Source organism: Arvicanthis niloticus, chromosome 9 (assembly GCF_011762505.2).
Source record: "Arvicanthis niloticus isolate mArvNil1 chromosome 9, mArvNil1.pat.X, whole genome shotgun sequence".
NCBI classification, from domain to species: domain Eukaryota; kingdom Metazoa; phylum Chordata; class Mammalia; order Rodentia; family Muridae; genus Arvicanthis; species Arvicanthis niloticus.
The window spans coordinates 1855989-1883286 of NC_047666.1; the positions used below are offsets into that span (position 1 = coordinate 1855989).

Below are 27298 nucleotides of genomic sequence, written 5' to 3' on the forward strand. Positions count from 1 at the left end.
ACCATATTAAAAAATGATAAAAATTAACCCAATTAATGTAAGCTCATAAAGATTTTTTTGAACCACTTATTTTAGATTTTAGTAAAACTTATCTGAATAATTTAGGAAGAATAGTTTAAAAATTAATTAAATATTCATGTGATGCTCTAACTTTTTCAAACAAAATACAGTATCTCGACTACCATTGTAACCAAGATAAGGAAAATTGTACTTTATATTTATTATTAATTAGTATACTAATCTATATGTTAATTTACAAAACTAATTATGCCTTCATATATGTTTAAATATATATGTATTGATTTTTAAACATACTAAAGTTTAAATAACAACAGAATTTCAAAGTACTGGCATTATATCCATCGATTTTAGTAAGCATTATTAATTAATATTTTTAAATAATACTGTTAACAAATAGGAACAACTCTAATTTTATGGTGTTTTCATTATTTGGAGTAAAGTTTTCTAACTAGAATTCTGGACAGAACCCAGGGGAAAAGGTTCAAGCTTTTTCTCATATTGGACTTCTGTTAAAGGTTTTATAAAAATGTTTATTTTTAGAATGATGTTTGCTGTACTACAATTTGAATATTTGTCACCATCCACAGCTGACTCTATGTCTTAATCAGCAGTCTTAAATATCTCACTGTTCTGAAGAATAGAAAACCCCAAACCCAGGTGCTCGAATATCTGGTGTCTGTTGCTAACTCACTCCTTCATCATGGCTGCATCTTTTTTATGTTCACACAGGGCAGTGCCATGGCAGAGAGGCTAACTCCTCTGTGGTTTTCATGAGGGCATTAATTTTGGCATGGCACCCAAGGGAAATCAATTTCCTGGTGCACAAAAACATGGAATGAGAGAGGAATGAAGACTCTCATTGGAAAAAAGGTGATAAAGGAAAAGACAATGTCAGCTTCAGGGACATTCACAGTATCTGCTCACAGATAAATGAGCAGACACATGTTTCTTGGATTTGCCTGGGCTCTCATGCAAGTTAGTCAACAGAGAGATACATTTTAGACTGTGCTTGCTTTAAAGAGACTTTCACATATAAGACAGACCAGCGTCCAGACCATGCCTGGAAACATGCTGGGCTTTTACCTTATTTTTGTTTGTTTGTTTTCCCTACTTGTGAAAGAGATAAATTTATGTGTGTCCTATAAATTGTGAATAAGGAAGAATAGCTGTTCTTATTTAAGAACAGATTTTCTGGATTGGGGCTTTATTTCACCTTACAGTTCCACAATACTATCTATTATCAAACAAGTCGAGGCAGAAACTCAAGTATCAGGAATATGGAGGTAGAGATGATACAGAAACATTAGAAGAATACTTCTTAAAGGCTTGCTTATCCTACTTTCTTACGGTACTCAGAACCATGAGGACAAAGGTGGGAGCACCAACAGAGAGGTGAAGCCTCCAACATCAATCATCAATAAAGAAAATGTACCTGATGCTTTCCTAAGTGCAATCTGTTGGGGGCATTTTAACAATTGAAGTTCTCTTCTTTCCAAATGACATTAGCTTGTGTTAAGTTGATATATAACTAGCAGTACATTCTCCAAGACTATGTCTTTAAATATTTTTTATAAAATTGTTAGTGATTGTTTATCTTTACAAATGTTTAACTTTTATTATTATTATATTAGTGTGTATGGTATGTGTGTGTGTATGTGTGTGTGAGGGGGAGAAAGAGAAGATAGATAGATAGATAGATAGATAGATAGATAGATAATTCCAGTGGAATTAACAGGCAACTTTAGTCCTTTCTTTTAAATTTATGTGGGTTCTGGGCAGTGAGCTCAGGTCCTTATGTTTGCATAGCAAGTACTTTTGCCTGGTAACATTTTAAGCAGGTGTACTTTTTCTTTCTTTTTTCTTTCTTTCTTTCTTGCTTTCTTTCTTGTTTAAACTCACTCCTGCTTTTTTACTTAGGACACTTTTAATTCTTAAGGTTTTTTTCATTTTCCCCTTTACCTTACATTAAGGCTTGGTAATACCATGGCATTTGACCACATTCTCAACACCATCTTTGATGTTCATACACAATCTTTGATGTTCATAAATTTACACACTTAAAAATGTTACCCACTTTCTGTGGTGTTCATTGGCCTTACTTCTGTATACTTTTTTCTATTCTGAATCTCTTCTTATAGATTTCAATTCATTGATGTGTAGACTTTATTTTTTTCTAAGATACTCTAAGTAGGAATTTACTTTATATATATACATTGATAGTGATTTTTTATTACCACCTAGAGATAATTTCATAGTTTATAATACTTATTTGCACAGGTGTATTTTTTCTTATTCTTCATTTTCATTTTTTGATGTAGTTAGAAAGTAATATTAAATAATTACAGGCATAGAGTAATACTCATGAGTTATAAACAAAAACTGTCATATAAATATACTGGTCACTGTATCATATGTGGAGTTAACATGTGTCAAGAAACTCAGGAAGAAAGTTGGAAAGTAACACACTCATCTCTCTTTCAACTTGCAGTAATTTTCAAAAATCTGTAACTAAGCATTAAAATAAATCTACAGCTACAAGAGGTCTGGGATTAGGTAACTACATTGGTTTGCAACAGCAAAGTCCTGCCAATAATTCACAGCTTAAAATTCCAAAGGACACACTTCACAGCAGGATATATATGCAAGCCATCTTAGATGCACTATTTACCTACATTTTAGGAAAATGATGCCCATAGAGTTCTGTAGTGTGGGTCCCTCAAAACTGTTTCTCAATGTTTGTATTTTTATCCAGGATGAACGTATCAACTATTTGCCTTTTTTTGTTTTTGTTTTTTTTTTATTTCTTGTTGTTTTTTTTTTTTTTTAATAAAACACAAATACCATGGTGTCCTTGTAACTCCAGAACAATTCTTGCCATAGAAGAGTCATTATGTGCTCTGCTTCTCTGACCTGACCTGTCTTAATTTAGGCTTTTGCTCAATTCTTGCCATTATGACATCTTCCTGCCATTTTTTTTTCTTTTTTAACTGAATATTTTCTTCATTTACATTTCAAATATTATCTTCTTTCCTTGTTTCTGTTCCCCAGAAACCCCTTATCTCATGCCTTCTTCCCCTGATTCTATGAAGGTGCTCCCCCACCCACCCACTCCTGAGTCTCTGCCTTGGCACTCCCAAATAATGGGGCATCAAGTATTCATAGAACAGAAGGCCTATCCTTTCATTGATGCCAAACAAGGCTCTCCTCTGCTACATATGCTGCTGGAGTCGTGGGTTCCTCCATGTGTACTCTTTGGTTGTTGTTTTATTTCCTGGGAGCTCTGGAGTGTCTGCTTGTTTGATATTGTTGTTCTTCATATGGGGTTGCAAATTCCTTCAGTTCCTTTAGTACTGTCTCTAACGCCTCCATTGGGGTCCCCATGTTCAGTCCAATAGTTGACTATGAGCATCCACCTTTATATTTGTCAGGCTCTATGGGAGCCACTCAGGAGACAGCTATATCAGGTTGCTGTCAGCAAGCATTTTTTGGCATCCACAATAGTGCCTGGGTTTGGTGACTGTAAATAGGATGGATTCCCAGGTGGGGCAGTCTATAGATAGCCTTTCCTTCAGTCTCTGCTCCAAACTTTGTCTCCATATTTGCTCCCATGAGTATTTTGTTCCCCTTCTAAAAAGAACCAAAGCACCCACACTTTGGTCTTCCTTTTTCTTGAGCTTCATGTGGTCTGTAAATTGTATCTTGGGTATTCTGAGCTTTTGGGGCTAATAACCCAAATAATAATAAGTGGTTACTTATCACTGAGTACATACTATGTGTGTTCTTTTGTGATTGGATTACTTCACTAAGGATAATATTTTCTAGTTCCATCTATTTGCCTAAGAATTTCATGAAATCGTTGTTTTTAATAGCTGAGTAGTACTCCATTGTGTAAATATACCACATTTTCAGTATCCATTCCTCTGTTGAAGGACATCTTGTTTCTGGACACTGTCAATAGGACAAAACAACAACCGACAGATTGGGAAAAGATCTTTACCAATCCTATATCCGATAGAGTGCTAATATCCAATATATACAAAGAACTCAAGAAGTTTGACCCCAGAAAATCAAATAACCCTATTAAAAAATGGGGTACAAACTTAAACAAAGAATTCTTAACTGAGGAATATTGAATGGATAAGAAGCACCTAAAGAAGTGTTCAACATCTTATTCATCAGGGAAATGAAAATCAAAACAATACTGAGAGTCCACCTTATACCAGTTAGAATAGCTAAGATCAAAAACTCAGGTGACAGCAGATTCTGGCAAGAATGTAGAGAAAGAGGAACACTCCTCCATTATTGATGGGATCGTAAGCTGGTACAACTGTTCTGTAAAGCAGTCTGGCTGTTCCTCAGAAAATTGGACATGCTATCACCTGAGGACACAGTTACACCACTCCTGGACATATACCAAAAGATGCTCCACATATAACAAGGACATATAACATATAACAAGGACACATGCTCCACACATGCAGCCTTATTTATAATAGCCAGAAGCTGAAAAGAACCCAAATTCTTTCCTTATAGAAGTCAATGAGTGCTACCTCCACCCTTTGGTCTTCTTATTCAATGGCATTTGTTTTTTGTTCTCAGTGTTTCTCATGAAAATCTAGCTTTATCTCCCTGAATCTGTCAACCAACTAGTATTATAAAATTATATATAGTAATACAGACAGATTTACAAGCTCCTAATAATTTGAATACCTATTTTTAATATTTAGTTAGATAATTATTTAAAAATAATGCCTCTCACCCAATAAGATATATACCTCATTATTTCAAGAATAACATGTTTTAATAGTAATCTGCACAGAAAACTACATCTGACAGTGGTCCTTAGTATTTTCAGGAAGGTTATACAGAGAGCAGACCAATCTCAAACCCTATTTCCTGTACATAGCCATCTGTATCACCAATAGACAGTGTTTGCAATTTATTCTAACCTAAGTCATGATTATTTCTACTAAAATTAGAATGCTGAAAATAAAATGCCCTAGTGAATTTTCAACAAACCACAGTAAATAAAAATGAATGATAACAAGACATTAGATTCTCATCAACTTATTGAAGTCTTGCCTTGTACTGGTTTATTTGATGTAGTTTCCTCTGTGCTAAAACCAGTTAGAGCACTCATTAAAAGCTAATTTCAACTTATAATTAATATTATTTTATGGTTCAGGGTTATATCAAAATAGCACAATTATTTATAGCATAATTGAAAATTTCTGAAGACAAAATGTTTTTCTTAATAATCAAAATAAAATTTACTTTCATCTTTTACTCTGGAGAGCATTGCTTACATTGTTGATGTTATCATCCTCATTATCAACTTTGTTACATGCTTACAAACCCCATGTGGAAATAAACAAAGTAGAAAATTGTTAGAGTTAGTAATAATTTAACTTGAATTACTTAGGACTATGATGAATATAAAAATAAAGACACCAAGATATTGAATCTGGTATCTTTGTTTAATAACTGAAACTCCCAAGATTTGATAATAGCTGATGCTTTTCATTAGTGTTTTTCATTTATCTATTTACCTGTCTATCTTTTCATTATTCTAATAAATTCCACACTTTTCTGTTTTAAAAGAGACACATAACTTTCCTTTACTTTGCATATTCATTATAATATGACTCAAAGTAATAGAATGAAGCGATCACATTGCTAGTCTCAGCATCCATTTGGATGGATTAGCTCTTCATCCACCTGCAGATCAGTAACCATCAAGAACTACTCACAGCGATGCTATAGCTTATTATCACATCTTGGATGTCCCATTGCTCAATAACCAAGAGGGATCTCAATACACTTGCTAAATCTTAAAGCTTTGTCATGTCCCAGGCAGGAATCTGATATTAGGCTAGAACAAAGAAGTAATTCCAGACAGAAATCTAAATCTTAGGCTAGAATAAAAAAGTAATTTCAGGCAGGAATATAAATCTTAGGCTAGAACAAAGAAGTAGGATTCAGGCATGATAATCACTTTGGGCTTTCCCTGTTCTACTTTCCCTGTTCTAACAGGGAAGTAGGATCAGATATTTTGGTCATCCTGATAAATCCTTAGAAACAGTGATCACAAGAGTGTTCATGGAACTTTGTTTATTGCCTTATTTGTTCTTTGACTATTTGTGTTTATTGTCTTGCTTGTTCCTTGACTATCTGTATCTATTGTATTGCTAGTTCTTCAACCTAGAACCTTCCTTAATACTTGCATTAATTAAAATAGTATAAAAGCAAAAAAAGAGGAGAGAGAATGGGATAGGGGAATTCTTAGGGGTGGGGAAAAATGGGGAAAAGAGATGACATCTGAATAGTAAATAAATAAAATGTCCAATAAAAAATATCTTAAATAAAGTTTTATTTCTTAGTGGAGTTTTACTAGATACACATGACAGCATAATTAACACAATTTCATATTATGTACAGGCATCCTTAACACCTTGTACTATATTGAAATGTCATCTCTGGAATAGCTTGAGAAGAACAAAGTCCAGCTGGAGAGTGGTAGACTTTTACACTCACCCATATAAGCATCTGATATTGCCACAAAGGCAGTCTTCACCAATCATTTGCAGAAACAATTGAAATGCAATTATCACAAGAAGTGTCTAAGTGTTCATTTATATAACATGGCATTATATCTAGTCTAATAGTTGTGAAAAGAAAATAAATCTGAATACAGTATAATTCAATGTCTTGGTAGCCTGTCACTATTTATCAGGTAAGATGGTTTCTTCATTGCAGTCATTCAAAATGGATGTCTGAGTCTCCTTTAAGTATTGTAAACACCATGTTGCCTGAGAGTTTTTCAGTCTTAAAGAATGTATTTGCTGAAAAAAATAGCATGTGAACTATGACCAGACTCTAGAAACTGGTAAAAATTACTCTACTTTAGAAACTGGTAAAAATTACTCTGATTGTGTTTATATAAGGCAGCGGTGTTATCCTTATCCCTTGCTGTTACTTTAATTTAGCACATCTTCAGGCCTGATCTTCAGGGGTTTGAATATATATGCATATTCTATCTCATCTCCCATTTGTTTATCTGGCTTCAGAGTTGAAAATTGAAGTAGTCTTCTACTATGCAGGACACAGTAACACAAGCCTTATGAATCTAAAAGGGGAAGTCCTATAAATGTGTATATGTGTAAGCATGTGTATAACAAAAACATAAACAAAACACAACATTAAAAACAAATCTTATTGAAGAATCTGTAGCTTTAGATCTGTGGGACGTGCCCTTCTTATAAAACTATAATTCCCGTCTATGGAACACTGAGACATATATTATATAAAAAGACTGATGAATACAGCTCTGTTATGGGAAGTAAGATTTGCCATGGAAGAAGAACACATGACCAACAAACGAGAAGGTAAATTGCATCTTTTGAATTACTTCAAATAGATTGATTGTTCATACTTATTAAACCATATTGAATAAACAATGTTTCTGTATTTCAAAATATTTCCATTACAGATGAAATACAATAATTACTGAAAAAATTAGTTTTATAAAACAGACATTTAATCTATACACTAACTAAAATTCATTCAAGTAACTAGGAAACATAAGAAGAGGCTTAAACAAATTTCTTTGTTGTTTCTAAGCATTCAGATACCTGCCTAACCTGCATAATAATGGTTAATCATTCCACAAGATTTTGCTTGACTTCTATTGCTTAATAATGCTCAAATCATAGATTTGTTTTCTTTAAAAAATAATTGCTTTTAATCCACTTACTCCCTTTCTAAACATTTTCAATTTGTTTATTTTTTTTCAAATAGAGGTTTTGATAGGTATATGTTCTTCTGCGAAATAATAAAAACCAGGAAACATTTCATATGCATCAGAAAGCAAATGTCAGCAAAAATTTTTTTAAAGTGAAGAAGTAACTGAATATGGAAAGAATGATAAGGAGAAGAGGAAACAGAAAGAGAAGGAAGAGAAAAGAAGAACAGAAGAATGATGGGCAAGAATAGAGGAGAAGAGAGAGGAGGAAAGGAGAGGGGAGGAGAAGGGAGGAAAAAAAAGAAGAGGAAAGAGGAAAGAAGGACTCTCCATAAAGTGGGAAGGAGATCCAGAAACCAAATCCAAATCCAACTCTCTGGAATATTTAGTTTTTAAGTTAGTTCAGTGGTTAGGGCCTGACATAGCCTTTCACTTCATTTCAGATTTGTTGGTGAGACTTAACAAAAAGATTTACTGATATGACTTCAGCTTCAAGTGTCCTTGAACATCTTCAGGTACCTCTGTCAGCCGAAGGGTGGCCAATTGTGTAAATAAAAACAACAATAACAACAAAACAAACAAAAAACCCAAACAAACAAACAAACAAAAAAAACATGTTTTCACGTTGAACACATTTTTCTCACGGAGCTGTGTTTTAATGCTTGCTTCCTTTAAGTGAATTCTTTTTTTAGTTTAAGTGTCCTTTCTTGTGGTCTCGAGGTTTGATTGATCTGAGTTACTAAAGACAGTTTCTGTTTCTAACTGAACATTATATATTCTCTATTTCTGTTTCAAAATTTGATTGGTGTGTTTTCTGTATCTGGCATGCTAACTAGGCAGTGAAGATATATTTATCTAAGTAGGTAAAATTCTTATGTGTTAGTAATTAAGAATCTAAATTAAAAGGAAAAGAAACTGATGTCTTGAGGTCATCCTTTCTCACTTAGATGAAAAAAAATCCTTTAATTCATTAAAGTTAAAAGGCTGCTATGTAATCTGAGTAAAATTCTTCTGTCTGTGCTGGCATTTTATTTGCAGCAATCTTCCAATTCAGTTAGATCCTATGTGTTCTGAAACAATGGAAAAATCAATACTTACAGATAAGGGAAAACACAAGAGAAAGACAAATAGGAACCAGGAGGACCAGCATGGCTGGAACATGCTACCTGCTTTTGTCCTAATCCCTAGACATCTTACATAGAGGAAGGAGCAATGAATGCCATTCCTATCCTGTGTTTTTCTCCCATGTACCTATCTCTTGTTTGAGGAAGGCAGGAATTATGGTAAATGTGAAGGAGAGTTGAAGGAAGGAGAACAACATAGCTTAGTACATTGTATTCTAGACAGACACAACAAAACACTCACAAATGCTAGTGTTTCTGTGTGGACAATAAAATGGACCTGGATAAGCATGACTGTGTTCAAGAAGAATGAGAAGGAAATTATTCCTATTATCTAGTCATGGAAGAGAGATGCTAACAATTATGTGAACACAATTCAAATAAATTCCTTCAGTAGAGCTGATCCCATGCCTGTGCAGGAGTCCACAGAAGGTAGAAATGAAGTTATGACATTAGGAATATGAAGCAGACAAAGTTAAATACATCGAGAACAACAAAGCTACAAGCATGTATGAACTCTGTTATCTGGACCTGGTTCAGAGAAAGGCAGCCTGTGACTATGCTGTCTGTGATGATGAACAATTGACGTTGAGTGTGTATTTGCATTCTAACAACTTCACTGACATAAGGGATCAGAAAATCATTTTTGTACTTTCATTTATTTTTCTACTTTTCTTCTTCACACATTTGCTTGCAAATTGAAAAGCATGCATTCAGCACAGCCTCACATTCTAACAGTTATGGAAAAAGGCTGTGTGTACCTGGAAAAAGGAAGGTGGCATAAAATTTAGTTGTGATGGTATCTGCGTCTCCACACATACGTTAAGTATTAAAGCAGGCTCAATGCCATCAATCTATATTTCAATATATATAGAAATATATATATTTATATATTTCAATCTATATATATTGAAATATATAAATATGCCACTTCTACATTTTTGCATAAATAAGATAGAATATGTTTTGTTGTGATTTCAAGTATATTTAAAAATAGTAAAGTAACTTTATTGTTATATACTACATGGGTGATTAACATTGTACAATGTTATTAATCCAGTATCTCACTGGTAATTAGCTTGTCATAAATATCAGCCACTAGGAGATACCCAGCTTAACATGTCTAAACAACATTTTATTGAAGGTGCTTTTGGTAAACATTATTCTTAAGATAAATCAAAGTATTAAAAGATTTTACCACAAGGATTCTGTAATTTCACTTTAGGAAATACTAAAATGATGAAATATTTAGAAAAATATTTATAATTAAAGGGTATTGTGTCTGAAGTGATTGATATTGACATGCACGTAGGTTTTTGGCAACAGAAGAATAATGATTTATTTACACTCATTACAATTAGAATCTATTCCCATTGGCTTGATGAAATATTTTAGATTGTGTTGTACTTGAATCATTTTTGATTAAACATTAAAAAAGTCAATAAAATTATAGAAGTATAATGTTGAACATGACTTGTATGCACATTTGAACCCTGAGAAAATATCAGTAAAATGGTTAACTAATTTTGTATCTTTACATTGATTTAATATAAATAGTCTATATAAATAGATTCCCCCATCAGTGACATAAGTGCATGTGCTTATTTGAGACATAAATAAAAATGTATATACAATACATTGTAGCATCAGTTTTAGAACTTTGTCATAGAAATATGTGAAAATAAATTTTCATTTTTTAGGGAAAGTCAAATGCACATTAGTACTGGTGTAGAGGAAAGAAGTGTAGCTTTCTTGAAAAACTTAGGAAAACATTCTTAATACGTTTTCTTAAAATTAACAGAAGCTTAATTGGTAATTCTTATTTTTCAGAGAAAAATTATTTACTACAATGTTTTCTAACCCAATACCAAAGCACTGTTAGAAAAACATAACAAATAAACAAACAAAAAAACCCTAGCACATTTGTCTTAGCATCTATAGGAAAAATTGCCAGGTTGAATGAACCTTACCCAGTGCCACAATCTTTCAGGGGCCATATTGGAAAGCCTGGCATAAAAGAAAATGTATGAATACATGTTGGTGACATGCTTTGTCAGAGGCTTTTGAACTCGAGCTATAGCTTCTTCACTGGATGTCTAATACTTGTGACCCAGCTTGCAAGCAGGACATTTAACTAGGCCTTTCATAGATTTTTTTTTCAGTGCCATTTCTGTTTTTGGAGCTGAGCTCAGTATTCCAACATTAGGACTTGGGTGAAACCCTCCATCATCTGCCTTCAATATATTGTTGGGAACTAAGAATGATAGCAAATATTTTCTGGAAGAAAACTAGGTCATTGTGAGAAATAGTCAGCTACCAAAGTAACCAAAATGAGGATTACTTGTAGCATAAAAATTTGTGATTTATATTCTTTAACAAAATAGTTCTTTAATATTAAGAATTTCATGGGTTAATATAATAAAATATGAGCTTACCAACCTCCTAATCCCTCCCTCCAACTTCTCTTTGATCCCTCCTGCAACATGTCTCTTACCTACATGGTGTCTCTCTTGTTGCTGTTACAGTTGATATTGTTGATAGCTCACTAAGTCCAGTTATTGCTGCTCAAATACACATGTGTTTAGCCTTCTAGTAGCTGTTTCTCATTAAAGATTTATTCACTCTCCTTTAGTAGCCATCTACTGCCAATAATACCTAAGGGGCAGGACCTGAAGTTCATCTGCCAACCTTGCATAAATTTTCACTTGTTTTATCTTGTGCAGTTCTTACTTAGGTAACTATATGTTCTGTAAATTAATTAGTATAATAATCCTGTCATATCTAAAATATAGTATTTCATGGCACTCCTCCCCATTCTCAAGCTTTTCTATATTTCCCAGCCTCTCATGATATTTTCTGAGTCTCGATGGTCAGGGTATTAACATAGATGCCTCATTTAAGGCTAAACATTGAGTATTTTGAATATGTATGCATCTCTCTCTCCATTTGACTCTTGTCCACTTCAAAGTTTCTTCTCTCATCAAGGCTAAGAACAGTACAGGTCTATAGGTATAAACAAATATATTCAAGTATAAATTTGAACGCTTGATTATTTTCCAAAATAACAACAGTACATTAACCCGGGACACCGGACTTCTCAGCTATTGATCTTTGACTAGGATTAAAGGTCAAGGTGTACAAAATAAGACATGAACAGCTCAGTCTGTAAATGAGACACCGATGTCACAACTCCTCCTCCCAAGCCTCGGCAATAAAGGGAGCAGAAATAATGGATAAGCCAGAAGAAGATGAATGACTACAAGGAAACAGTATTTTCTAGATGCAGCTGGGTGATATGGCATTTCAGGTGACGGCAGCGTGCATAATTTCCCTGTGGAAGGTTAAGATATGCACAAATACATGATTATAACAACAAATCATTAGGTATCAGTTTAATACTATGCCCATTTAGGAGAGTGATAACAATAGATTATCTCCTGGAGCCCATGACTGTCTAGGCACACGTTTTTGCCCTGACACCAGTTCCAGGAATAGGTTTCATATTATGGAGCTGGCTTTAAATCTAATCAGAAAGTAGTTAATAATTCTCATAATATTTATGCTGCTATTGTATAAGTGGACATATTTTGCAGGGCTGGTTGCTATTGTAGCCTGCAGTGTACACAGCTGGATAAAATTGATGAGGACATTTCTCCTGTAGCATGTGTAGCACTTTCCAGGACAATTTATCTAGATTTTTTCAGAGACCCTTAATTTGTTTGGATCCACTGTAGTCCAATTTCTTTCTCTTTTTCATCCTCATCTAACAAATTCACCCTCAGAATTCCACACCTTCTTTCACAATAAATATTTTCTACAATCCATCCTCATAGTTTCTATTAAGTTGGGTTATGCAATAAAAGGCTTTTGTGTGTTTCTTTTTTTGTTTAGTGTTTTGTCATTGTTTAAAATTTTAAGTTATATGAGTGCAATGTGTGGGATACTGGAGACATTATTGGCAGTATCCTGGGTTCATACCCTGTTCTATTTCTGTGCATATCCTTGAGAATATCTCTGAGAAGATTGAAGATTACTATTTGGGTTTGAACACCAGATTCTTTAGGTTACCGAGTTACCCTACTATGGATGTGATATTTCTAAAATGCCCTTAGATTGTATTTTCATATTGGTTCTCTCTAGCAATAGTATCTAGAGTGATGGCACCTACATGTAATATGACATTATTATAACACTTATCAAAAAGCCAAGTTGAGTATGCATTAATTACTGATAACTGACAAAATACAGAGTGAATTTGGAACATAAAGTGAGTTAGTGGGCAGCATCAGGAGCCAATAACATCTATGTAATGGAAAGTATTCAGTTTAAGTCTTGAAGCATATTACACATTTCAGAGAATTGTCCCTTAGGGTATCATCCTACAAATTAAAGAAACAACTTCATAATTCTTCCAAAGCTCTCCCAACTGAGCTATCTCAACACATCAAGTCTGTAATTATTAAAAAATAAAAATTCAAGGGCTATTTGAAGTATGTTTTATATATAAATGTATTGAGGATAATTATAATATCATGATAAATGAATTAATGAATTTGGCCTGTGAAGGTATCCACAGCAAATAAGAAAGCAGTATATTTGACTTTCTTAGATAGTGCAGGTAATTATCCAGAATGCAAACCCAAGTCATTTATATTATGAATTTACACAAGACTTCTTACAAATAAAAATTCCATCACTAATATCCAGGTTGACTAATTTAAAACCTTTTATTAAGAGCTTGTTGGCAGGAGCCTGGTATGGCTGTTTCTGGAGAAATTCTGCCAACACCTAACTAATACAGATGCAGATACTCAGAGTCAAGCAGGGACCTCAATGGAAGAGCAAGGGGAAGGACTGAAGGATCTAAAGGGAGCTACAACCCCATCAGAAGAACAATATCATCTAACCAGACCACACAGAGTTCCCAGGGACTAAACTACCAACCAATGAGTACACATGAAGGCATCCAGGTCTCCAGCTACATATATAGCAGAGGATGGCCTTATCTGCTATCAATGGAAGGGAAGAACCTTGGTCCTGTGGAGGCTCGATGTTCTTGCATAGGGGAATGTTAATGGGGTGAGGCTGGAGTGGGTGTGTGGGTAGAGGAGCACCCTTATTCAGGCAAAGGGTAGGAATGAGAGGAGGATGAGATGTGGGATTACTGGAGGGGAAACTGGAAAGGGGAGATATCATTTGAAATATAAACAAATGAAATGATTAATAAAAAATAAAATAAAACCTTTTCATAGATATATAGCCCACTTATACCATTTTACTCCACATCTCCATCCTAAAAAGTGTATAGCTTACTTTGAATCTCCGATGTCCTGGAATTCCAACTGGATGCAGTGAAGACACAGCATCAGAGGCTTATCAACTTACTCTTCCCCCCACCCCTCTTCTAATATCTCAACGCCCATAATCAGCTTGCAGTTAATGAAGAGTCAGTGCCCCTCTTCCCTGGGCTTGGGGACTAAGGTGGTTAATATTGGTCTGTCTTTCTAGGGAAAAGTAGAGGTTTTGTTGGAACAGGGAGGATTAACTAGGATTTATTGCATAGCCACAACCTATTGATAGAAATCTGTATAATTAGTATCAAGATGAAGTTATAATCTCTTAAATGGTACAAAATTTACTTTGATTTCAAATTAAAAAAAAGAAAAAAGAAAAGCAAATGCTAAAATATTGAAACTTATGACAGCTTCTGGGTCTCATATGCTAGTGGTTTTTCTTCTTAAATACATATTTTTGTCCATCAAAATGTCCACCCAAAATATTATAAATTCTGTCTCTCTCTGTCTCTCTGTTTCTCTCCTCTGTCTCTCTGTTTCTCTCTCTCTCTCTCTCTCTCTCTCTCTCTCTCTCTCTCTCTCTCTCTCACACACACACACACACACACACACATACACCACATGTGTGTTTGTGTGTGTGTGTATATATATATATATATGTTTTTGAGCTTTTATTAAATTTTATATCATGTACATGAGAGTTTGTATGAATGTATGTCTGTATACCATGATTGCACAGTGTCTTTGAAGGTCAGAAAAAGGCAACAGAACCCTTGGTACTAGAGTTAACAGATGTTTGTGACCTACCATGGGGGTTCTGAAGTTAAATCTGGGTCCTCTGTAAGAGTAGCAAGTTATCTTAGGTGCTAAATCAGCTCTCTAGCACAGTAATCTTTGTTAAAAAATAAAGTAGGTGAAGCAAAAATAATGAATCTATTTGAAGACTATTGTTCTTTGCCTTGTCTTTTGTCTTTTCCAGCATATTATGTAGTAGATTCAGGAAGATTCATCTTGAGATTCTTTTTATCAGTGTTCACACTCAGGCAGCAAGGGATTTCATATGTGGAAACTGTTAAGGGTTCATTTCTTTTTTGTTTAATTTTATTTTCTCATTGCTACATATAATTCTAAATAAATATTTTTAAGGTGTAGGACAGTGAAAGGACAGCACAGTTTCTGGTCGAGCACCTGCTAGAAATCACAGGAGACCCCAGGTAATCTTAAGAGATGGCATGCATTTCTCCAGGCTCCCAGACTCCAGATTCCTTACACAAGGCCTAAGACCTCGATAGAGTTGGGTCCTCCAGTCATATAAGACAACACAATGCCCACTAGCTCCTCCACTGGTAGAGGGCGTGACTACAGGCCACAGAACCTCAAGACAGATCTCTATATTAATGAGATACCTAAAGGCCAGAGGAGCAGAGCCAATTAAACATTCCTTCTCAAACTTTCCTCCTTATAAAAGGTATTTAACCTCAGGCTGGCCCTGAAAATACCAGAATATAGTTTTCATCTATTTTCTGCCATGACAATAAATGTCTTGAGACCACGGACTATTTTTCCTTTTTGGGACTCGCAGTGGGGAACAGTGAAGCAGGTCTTCATCTAAGAACTCTCTCATTACCAGTCATGGAGACCACCAACCCAGTCACTCAAGCCAAGTGAGCAACCACCACATCTCTGGCTCCCCGTGGGACCTCAGACTCTGCTCCTCATCCCTGAGTGGAGTCCTGCAGCTTCACATAGCCCAATGTCCACTTAGCGCCAGTGTGGAGTGAACATAGTCAAATTCGGTGCCTTTATCCCCAGGAGAGGCCATGGCCACGTGGTGAGACAGAGGCGAGACCCACATATCAACCCAACAACAGGTCCCATGCACACTACAACCCAACATTAAGGTAGTGCTAATATTTATCAATTTAAATCTACAAAACATATTCATTACAAAAACATTAAAAACATTACTGCATTCATGAAAGATAAATTCATTATTTTTATAGTGAAAATAATTTTTATACAGTATATTCTAATCATGGTGATTCCTCCTCCAACTCTTCCCGGATCCTCTTATCCTCCCACTTGGATTCAAGCCTTCTTTCAATGTGGTATTTTTATTTGAAATAATTTTGTTGCCATTTTTCTGAAATATAACTGATTTATTTTTATATAAATATTTCCTTCTGCTGTTTCGGAGAGTCATTTTAAAACAGATACCTGTTGAATAGTACATGCTAGGCAATGTACTACATGTTTCTTATTCCAGACAGCTTTCTCTCTTCCAGAATCTTCACTGGCTAGGTTTCCTTTATTTCTTTGACTTTACAGTGAAGGTCATGGATGTGTAATGGATGAACATTTTGAAGAAGCCCACAGTTATTTATTATTAGAACTGAAACTCTGCTATTTTATCCAAATACTTTTGTTTATCATTATATTCTTTTATGAATCCATCCAAGTAATCAGTCATGTCTAAGAGGGTTTAATGATGGATTAAGATTATGATGTAAGTATTAAACATAAAATTCCTGTCATTGACATTTTAGATAGGTGACATTTCTTGTTATGTCAGTTTATTAAACATGGCAATTGAATAAGTATGTCTGCAACATGTATGCAGACATACATGTTGTATGTGTTCATCTATGTAATTCCTTAAATAGTCTATCATGTATAATTTTGTCACATTACTATACTCCAGTACAGGAGACTTCAAATTTTATCATATCATAATTTTGGGGTCCACACTAGTCCCATATTGGGGCAACCAAAAACGTTGCAGCCCAAGCAAAATGTTGAGGCCCCAGGCCGACCCACGTTTGGGTGGCCACTGTATCCCGGCCCAAGCTGCTGCTCTGGTCTGCGGGTCGGGGTTCAGCAAGAGCAAGGGTGAGGGCAGACTCTACCTAATGTCTGATGTGTCTGATTCATCTGTCTCAGTCTGATTCTGTCTCTGCCTTTTATATGTCTTACTTCTAAGCCACGCCTCTAAGTTACACCTTTAATCATGCCTTAGGTCTTGTCTCTAACTCTGATCTCTATACTTCTAAGTCATACTCTTAAATTACACACCTTTAATCTCACACACCTTTAATCTCACGCACCTTTAATCTCAAGGTATCTAAACCAAGATTATCGGAGTGTGCTCAGCTGTTGTAGGCTATTGTAATCCAAGTCTCATGTCAGGGTATATGGCTCAAGATGGCTGCAAAGCTGATAGCCGCTTTCTGCTAAAAGTCGGCCCCCAACAATATCAGTGAACAAACTGGAAGCAGCTCTGTTTAGAATTAAGCATATTGGCCATTCAAGGTTTGACTTCAGTCCCTGGCTCTGGTGTAATAAGACTATCACAGTAGTCAATGTTTTCTGCTCTCCCAAATTTAGAATCCACTCCTAAATTCCAAATTTGTCTCTTTGCTCCAGTTATGACATACTGTTTGTTCTAGTAAATGTACACAGAGCAATGAACAAAGAGTTTGTCCAAAAACATAATTCTGAAGTAAGTGAAAGTCACTTCATGCAAATGCATTCAACTGATTGAGAGGAAACTTTTTCTCAGAGGACAATTTCATTAGAACACACAAGGATGGGTCATATTTTATAACCTTAAAGAAGAGTTTGTGTGATTATATAATATAGTAATTTTTGTAGGTGAATTCTATTTTATAAATAATCGACTTTCACTGGGGTCAGAGAATTGTGTGTTAACATGAAAGTGTGTCATTCATTTGGCAAACTGTCAATGTCGGTGACTATTCCTGTCTTCCTTTTTAAGACAGCTGCTTCTTCTTGTTACATTTGTGCCATTTTTGTGATTTTTTTACCTTTTTTTTTTTAACACAAGAAGTTCCCAAACCAGAATGTAAGGACTTGAGGAGCAGACCCTTAGCATTTTAAATCTTGTGTATTTCTGCCTGGTTTTAACATTGTACAATTGGTATAAAAATCTTCCTTCCATTATTATTAGTCAGGATCTGTTGCCCTAGTTTTGAAGTTGGTCTCTTGAGATAATGGACATAATTGAAACTCCTGTTAAGTTTTCCCATTTTAATGAAAGTATTAAGTGGCTTGTGAAACTGCACAGTAAATTTGCTGCCCTCGTCTCAGAGGGCTGTTGCTTTTCATTCTGCTGTCAATTCTTTTCTTCTCTGCATTTATATAGTTTATAAAAATAGTTTCAGTGACTTGACTCTGTTCTCAGATCATCAATTTTTAGGGAAAAGTAGGCTTTTATTTTATTTTCATAATTTTTTAATAATTAAAAGTAAAATTAAAAGGGCACCATAGAGAACAGAAAACTATCTATGGTTTTGGTTCTCTGAACAATAGATTGAAAAGAGCAATATAGGATGATACACATGGCTCTACAAAGACCTTCAGATTTTTTTATTGTTTGTTTGTTTGTTTTAATTTTAGTCATTAGTTTGAGACTATAAGTAACTGCAATTAAACCTGAAAGTAGTTTTAAAGGGTGCTTGTAGAGAGAAATGACGACAAAAGAAAATAAAATCTATTCTTAAGTAAAGTATTTGTGTTTATGGTACAAAATTTATGTAACTGAGAACATTTTCTTTACTAGAAATTATAAAGCCTTTTCCTAGGGATTTTGACATTTGCCCTTTGTCAAGTTATTTTAACACTTTTGTGCCTACAGATTAATCATTATCATACATAAAATATAGATAAGAGTGAACAATAAGAGGAAACAATATCATTGAATCTTTGGAGATAGAATTTACTTATGAATTTTAGTCTTCATCTGACTGTTTCCTAACATGAAAGTTAATAGAGTGAACAATCTAAGAAAAATATACCTGTTCAAGATATCTAAGAAAATGCAGGATGCAGATCTGGATGAAGAAAAATATCATAAACTTTTACTATCCATGTATTCATTTTTTTATCATTCATCAATATAATTATTCACTATTATTCACTTTTATTTTTAATTATTATTTATTTTTAATTTTATAAATAATTATTATTTTTAATTTTACTTTTAATTATTAAAAATTATAAAAATAAAAGTGAGTAATTCATTATTACGCTGTCTTTCTTTAACCTGTAGTACCTAGTAAGTGGCCCGTCATGCTACTGTTTTGGCATGGGTAGTATTCACATTGGCTTTTTTTGGGTCAATACCTGCAACAGTGTTCTCTTTTAACAAATGAAGAACAAATATAGAGTTACTGGTTTGCCAAGGGTCATTTTGAGTCTGAATTTGATTTTGTATTTTATAGGCTCTACATCCACAAGTTTCTTCAAAATGTAAACCACAGATACAATTTTCTTCTGATTTGTTTAATTTGAGAAGAGTTACCCTGTAATTAACTCCTTAAAAGTGAATCATTCAGGAAGCTTGGTTAATTTACTACATCTACAATGTGTGTTAGGAGTGGACTTTTATATGCAAGGAAATAAATTCCATTGCTTGGGTGCTATCAAAAATCAATGCGAGTGCTTTTATAGTTTGTATGTAATAATACATTAAAATATTTTCACAAACTTAGTAGTAAAATTTAGTACATATCTGATATTTGGTGTTTATTAAAAACATACTAATCATTTTAGTGCAAATTACAGGTTTCCTGATGCACATAATTGACTCTGAAATATAAAACATTTACTTCAAAGATAAATGAGTTTTTAAATATATTATTAAGAGAGCTTGGCCAATATTACATTTTTATTAAATCCTTTTGAAAAAACAGTTGTGCTATTTTTTCCTTTGTGACAAACCTAGGTATGTCTCAGTTAAGATTAGATTTAAAATTCATAAAAATAATATTAGAAAGAACTTATAATTTTTTGCATTAATTCAAATTTATGTTATCTTAATGAGAATTAATATGTTACACATTTTCAGTTTTATTTCTATTACAACCCAATGTGTTCAGTCAAGATTTATAATTAATGCTTTTTATATACAATGGTTATTTGAGTCCAAATCCAGGTTTAATAGTTTTTCTTTTCACTTTACTGGTCAATCCAGGGAAGCCTTCATGACTGTTACCTTAGTGTTCTACAGTTTTCCTGTCTTATGGGGAAAAGATTAATTAATCTTCTATTTCAAATTGTTTGTCTTTGAGTTCTCTAATCTGAACTTTATTCTTAGAAATAGTTTATGATTTCCCTTTATTTATTTTCCATAACAAAAATAATTACAACATTGAAGCCAAGGTCCCGAAACAAACGTGCGTGGTCAAAACACAGAAGCTTGTGGCTTCAAATTGTAATATTTATGTAACATATTGACTAAAATAATTGTTCCAAATGATTTTTAATAATTTTTAATGCAATCAAAACATATACTTTAATAAGAGAAACTTAATATAATCTAATATTTGTATGGAGATTCACAGACCTTTAGTTTAACAACATTGTTTATTGTTTAATGCACTTAAACAGTTAATACTTTGTTGTTTTTGTTCTTGTTGTTGTTTTTAAGTACAGTTCATATGCAGTAAGACAATGGTTCTATAAATTGCCACATACTGGTCAGAAATAGAAAGCAAGCATTCTTACCTGTACAGGGATAATATACAGTTTATGGGCTAAATTTTTCATGTTGTTAGTAGTAATATTTGTGGTAGTGGTATAATGATGAATATAATGTGAAATAAGACATAACCATTTTCAAGTCAACTGAGCTCAACAAAGAAAATGTAGCTGCAATCTCTTATTAGGAAGTAGGAAAAAACCATAGTGTCTCAGTCTCTCAGTCTAAAGTATAAAGTATAATGGAAGATTGATTAAAAATAAATATAGTAAAAAGCACATGAATATTACAAATGGCAGCAAAAAGTATGAGCAGTATATGTGAATGAGGTGAGAAAATATTGTGAAAAGATGATTAAGAAAGCATTTCTAAAAATGGTTGTAGAATATTTTATCTGAAGATCAGTGTGGTACATATGTAAACAATAGCATATGCAGTGGACCTACACAATGCTTAATATAAGACAGTGAGTGCAAGAAGTGTTTCTGTTGACATAGAAACCTATTGAATTTATCTGACTATGTAATTGTTTTACAATAATTTTATTTTGTTCCATTTTTATATTAAATTTAATATAGAGTGTGAGGCTTATAGGATGTCATAGAGTTTAGGAAGGTTACCAGGAGAAGAAAGAGTATTTACAGGAGAAGAGCAGTCAGCCTCTGCTATAGTTAAACAAAGGCTGAAACAATTTTGTGGGAAGAAATGCCATGATGATTTCTCTTGGCATGAGGTGTGTATCTAGCAGCCATCATCAGGCAGAATAGTGCTTACAGAGCTAGTCAAGTTGGTGGCAGCTGTGTTGGTGCTGACTTTCTTGCTGGCAGAAAGCTTTGCAGGAAAACTGTCTCTGTGTGAGGAATTGTCAGACCAGTTTGTTTTTCTCTTATAATTCCCACAAATTTCAGCTATGTGCCAGTGATATACTTGCGCAAGTGAAGATGCTGGAGTTAGAAGTTCACAATAGAAAAACTCAGAGAAGGTATCCAAACCAAGTTTTTCTCACCCTCCCAGTTCAAGATATTTTTAAGTAGAAGTGTCAATCACTATGATTAATCATAGGGTAGCATCATGGTATTTGAAATTTAAAACTGAAAGTGTAATTGAAATTCATGTTTTAAAGATGACTGTACTTGATGTGTGAAAAAAGACACTTCTGCACCTCCAGTTAGCAAAATGAGCACATCAATATCATTTTTCTTCCATGTTTGTTCTAATAAACAAATTAGTATATGTATATAGTAGTAATATGAAAAATGTTGAACAATGCAAAAATGTACTTATATCATGTAGATATTAAGTGGCACCTATTATGTGTGATTCACACTTTCATGCTGGACTAAAATTAATATCATTTTAAGGCTACCTTTACAACATCATAAAAAGAACAATGCAACACTCACTTCTAAAATATTTGGAAGAGTAACAATCCACTAGTTATGTCACATCAAGTTTCATGAATGAAATGGTAACCTAAAGGTTTTAGCCTTTACTAACCCAGTCTCTTAGGAACAGATCTCACATAAGCCCAGAACCCTGCTCACAATAAGATTCCTTGTAGAAACTACAGAAGTCCATCATTGTAGGAATTTTCTGCAAGGCTTGTGGTACAAGCTTAGGTAGATGTTGAATAGGAAGAAAGAACAGAGAGAGAGAGAGAGAGAGAGAGAATATGAAAGAGACAGATAGAGACAAAAACAGACAGACTGGAAAAGTGGAAGAGACTTGATGGCATCTTCATCTTTATCTGTCTAAATGATATCTCATTTATATGAGATGTCTACTCTCTTTCATGAGCTATATTGAACTGTTTTCTATTACCTATAGTTGAGACACTAAACAGTCAGGGAGAATGAGCTGGGGATGTTGAACATGCTAGAAAGACTGATTTAGATAATTTGGCTATATGAATTAAATGCAAAAAAATTAGGCTAAAGTTGATATGATACTTCAACTTCATACATATTAAGAAATCATTGAAGAGTAAAAAGGAAATAAAATCTTATTTCAGACTAAGAGGTCCTTATGGACAGTCCAAAAATTATATTAAAAAAGGAAGAAAGAAAGAAAGAAAGAAAGAAAGAAAGAAAGAAAGAAAGAAAGAAAGAAAGAAAGAGATGGAGGGAGGAAGAAAGAAAGAGAGAGAGAGAGAGAGAGAGGGAGGGAGGGAGGGAGGGAGGGAGGGAGGAAGGAAGGAAGGAAGGAAGGAAGAAAGAAAGAAAGAAAGAAAGAAAGAAAGAAAGAAAGAAAGAAAGAAAGAAAGGAAATCAGAAAGGCAATAGTGGAGAACTACTTTATTCCCAGCACTTGAAAGGCAAAGGCAGGAGATCTCTGTGAGGTTGAAGCCATCTTGTAAGGTAGGGTTGAGGCTAGGGCTGGGAATAGGGGAAGGTCTTCTCTGAGTTTCTTAATGTCATAGCTTTTTTAGGCAAAGGCCTTCTCTGATAATCTTCAATGAAACAGCTCTCCTAGAGAATCTTAGCTTGTGTGCATAGTTTTATTGGGGTGGGTTTGTATGTATACAAGTTTTTTGGACATGGACAAGGGTTATATGGATAGTGGGAAGGAGTTTCCAGGGTAAATGAAAATCATTGACAAGATGTTTAATTTCCTGTGAAAACCTTATTTGCAAGGAGAAGCATTCCAGGAATCCTTGGTACTTGATGGGCAGGCACTTATGGGGGTGAGGGGGAAAAGGAAGTTTGTTGGTCTGCTTAGGAAAACCTTCCCCAAATAGAGGTTCCATACATTTGTGATTAGGTTCCATACATTTGTGATTCTGTATATGAAAGAACCATATTAGCATATCCACTAAAACTCATGTGTTTAGAGATTTTCATAATTTTTGTTGTGTAGTACAGAAAATGAGCAAAGAGGGAAGACTTTAATTTCTTCATAAAGAATTTGCCTGCATAAAAATAAAGATGGGCTGGAAGAATGGGTGACTAGAATAACAAGCCTTGCTAAGATCACCTTAACTGATGAAACATTTTTGGGCAGGTAAAAGCTATTAGAATGTTGAGATAGTTAGAGTCATATTAGATGTAAGAGCAATGGGACTAGATGAAAGTGAGTAGATCTGAGTAATATTGTGGATAGAACTGGCAAGAATCAGAAATAAAATGTGCTCAAGAATGAACATGGTATTTAGCATGGTTCCACTGACATTTAAGGGAGTGGAGAAGGTATTATAGAGATAATAAAAACAGCACTTGAGATGTATTAGAAGGTATGAAGATAATTGATAAGGTTTGGGTATCTGCCTTAAGGACATGATATGTTTTTGTAAAGACAAGATTTAATCATTTATTTAATAAAGAATGTCTTTACTGAACACTTCACTATGAACCACCTCAGTTCGCAAAATTCTTGCTATGGTTGACATCATAAGATAGTAGTAGCATATAAATCATTGATAATTAAATGAATATAATACTGTATGGATGGTTATTATCATACAAAGCCAGGAAGTGTGCAGCGGTTATTTTAAAGTTCTGATTCTGAAAAAGACTCTGAGTAATAAAGCTAAATGAGAAGAAGTGATGATATTCAAGAAAATAAAAACGTAGGAGATAGAAGAGGAATCATGTCATAGGGATGAAGGGACACATCTGAAAATTAATAAAAGAACCAGTGCAGGTCGGCAAACATTCCCTAAGGCAGATTAGATGAATGACTCGACTGCCTGAAGGCACTAAAATGGAGACACAAATCTGGGGACCATTGCAGAGAATGGTCCTCTCCTTGGTAACATTTACCCTTTCCTATAGCCACCATAGAATGTCTCATCTTGAAGTCAAGCTGTTAACAAGAGAAAGGGTGTTTAGGCTAAAAGCAGTTTTAAGATACTGAGAGTCTATTGTATTCTTTTTTCTCTATTCTTTGTTCTACTCTGTTACCTTTTGTGCAGATATGTTGACCATTATATTACATAGGTAGATAAGACACTCATCTTGACAGAGAAAATGGGCAGGATTCCATAAACCCAGATATTTGACTATATTTGAACACAGTGTGTGTGAGAGAATAAAATCAGATCCTTAAAACCCAGGCCCTTGGTATTAGCACTCCCTGCATTACTCATTGCCATTAATGCAGGAATTTTGGGTTCAACTGCCACAGATGCTAAGGCTCTTTGAACCTGTACCATAGTCCACAGAGAACTTGTATAAGAGATATAAAATAGAACAGAAATACTGAAGATCCCAAGACTGTGAATCTACTGCCTGCAACCTGTCTGTGTAGTAAATCTGTTAGAGTCTCCCAAATCTAGGACAAATGTAATTGTCTCTTTGAAAGTGTCCATAATGAAACAGCCTTTCCCTCCAGCACTCAGATCTGATCATTCACTTTGTCATGTTCTTTCCTGCTCTGTTGCTTATTTAATTTTGTCGTATGTTATATTTAGCTAACTGCATGCACTACTTTCCAAATACACAGAGTCCTTCTGGCACAGCTTGTTGTCACCATCTCAGATAACAATGCAGGCTGGGCAAGTCCCCTGATAGTTTTACTGCAAAGCAGAATCCTAAGCCTTCCTAGGAGACCTTCAGCAGCTCTCCATGCTGGCAGCTCCCTTGTCTTCTGTCTTTACAAATGATCATCCCACTTTATTTTCTTCCAGTAGTTAAGATAGACAGAAACTACCCTCTAAACTCAGGACATATTTCTAGAAAGATGCCATAGTTATAGCCACTACTAAAATCATTAAAGGCAGGACCTATTGCCTACCTTTAGCAGAGTGACTTTTGTGAATTGTATTAGAAATAGAAGCAATCTAGATAGAGTTCAGCTTAGGAAACATATATATATATATATATATATATATATATATATATATATATATATATATATACTAGCACATACATATATAACCTGTCTACCACCTATCATCTCTCTGACAGTGACAAAAATAAGAAGAAGAGGACACATGAAATATTCAGGTGCCTAAAATAACTGAGGAGAAAACTGCCAAAACTGCTGATTCAGTAACTAAATTGACTCGTCAAGGAGCAGGCCAAACAGAAGCTGAAGGCAGTTGCTTCTGGGACAGTGCCCTCTATTTCCCCTCTGATTCCAAGCTAAGGTGTCTAATTATATCACATAGCAGTTTCTGGCAAGTAGTTAGGACTAAGTGATCTACCTATGGGGAGTAAGCTTCTTCAGAACAACCCCTGAAAGACATTTGTATCACTTGTAAAACAGTGGCACATCCTGTTAAATATATTTGTTTATATATGTACATATACTTTTTCAATTAAACCTGAATGAAAAATTCAGTTTAAAAGGAGGCCAAGGAATTTTTTTTTTTAATGTCAGGAACAATGTAATCAAAAATTCAAAGACGAATACTCAAAATTATAGTCATCAAATATTTGACAAGCACAAAAATACAACAATACCAAAACAAAAATTATAGAAAAAACAGCATCTTCAGCAAATGGTGCTGAGAAAACTAGATGTCCACAGGTAGAAGAATAAAGTTAGACCCTTATCTATTACCTTGCAAAAAAAAAAAATTGACTCAATAGCTCATACCTCAACTTGAACAAAACACTAGTATTTCTGGAAAAATACCTAAGAAGATTTATGTGTAGAAAAGAACATTCTGAATAGTACTCCATTTGCCAGTGAAATCAGGCCAACAGTTGACAAGTGGAGCATTAGAAAACTAAAATGCTTCTATACAGCTAAGTAAACAACTGAGAAAAGGAGAAATCCACAGAATGAAAGACTGTCTTTGCTAGTTATGCATTTGACAGACAATTAATATCTAGAACATATAAAGAATTACAAAAAAAAGTGTTAAGCAAATAGTTTGACCCAATTGAAAGGATCCATGACTCCAGATATGTATGTAGCAGAGGATGGCCTTGTCTGACGCAATGGGAGGTAAGGCCCTTGGTCCTGTAGAGGTTTGATGCCCCAGTGTAGGGAGATTCTGGAGGAGGAGGACAGGAGAAGGTGGGTGGGTGGGGGAGCACCCTCATGGAGGCAAAGGGAAGGGGAAGAAGGTGGATGTAGGACAAGGGGGTTGTGGAGAGATAACTGGAAAGTGGAATATCATTTGAGATGCAAATGAATGGAATGATTAAAAAAAGAAGAATAATATGGCTAGGGATCTAAACAAAGCATTCCCAACAAAAGAAATAAAAATGAATAATAAATCTCTACAACAGTACTTGTAATCCTCACCACAAACAAATTATAGTAACTCTTAGATTCCATTTCACTCCTGTTAGAATGGCCAATATCAACCTAACTACTGACAACAAATTCAGCCAATAATATAGGGAAAAGGACATTCATTCACTGCAGATCAGAATGCAAATCATGCCGCAGTCTGGAAAAACAACAATAAATTTAACATATGACCCGCTGTTCTATTTTTTTTATATGTAAAACTTCACAAAAATGTAAACTTTATTAAAATGCTATACTATGTTTTCAAATGGGGAGTCAAGATATGTTAATTGTTGACATTTTTATAATATAATTATAATATAAAACAACATACTTATGGAATCCAAAATGAAATGCCATTAAATGCTGTTTAAATGAGTTAAGCTTAAAATATTATACAGGCAAAAATATCTAACAGCACAGCAAAAATAAAAATATA

At 34.3% G+C, this 27298-nt stretch overlaps 1 protein-coding gene across 1 annotated transcript in view; it reads left to right on the top strand.

The window, feature by feature from the left end:
* The window catches only part of Ccser1 (coiled-coil serine rich protein 1), a 1108363-nt gene that overhangs the window by 929668 nt on the left and 151397 nt on the right, over positions 1–27298 (top strand). The gene's annotated exons all lie outside the window — the stretch shown is intronic.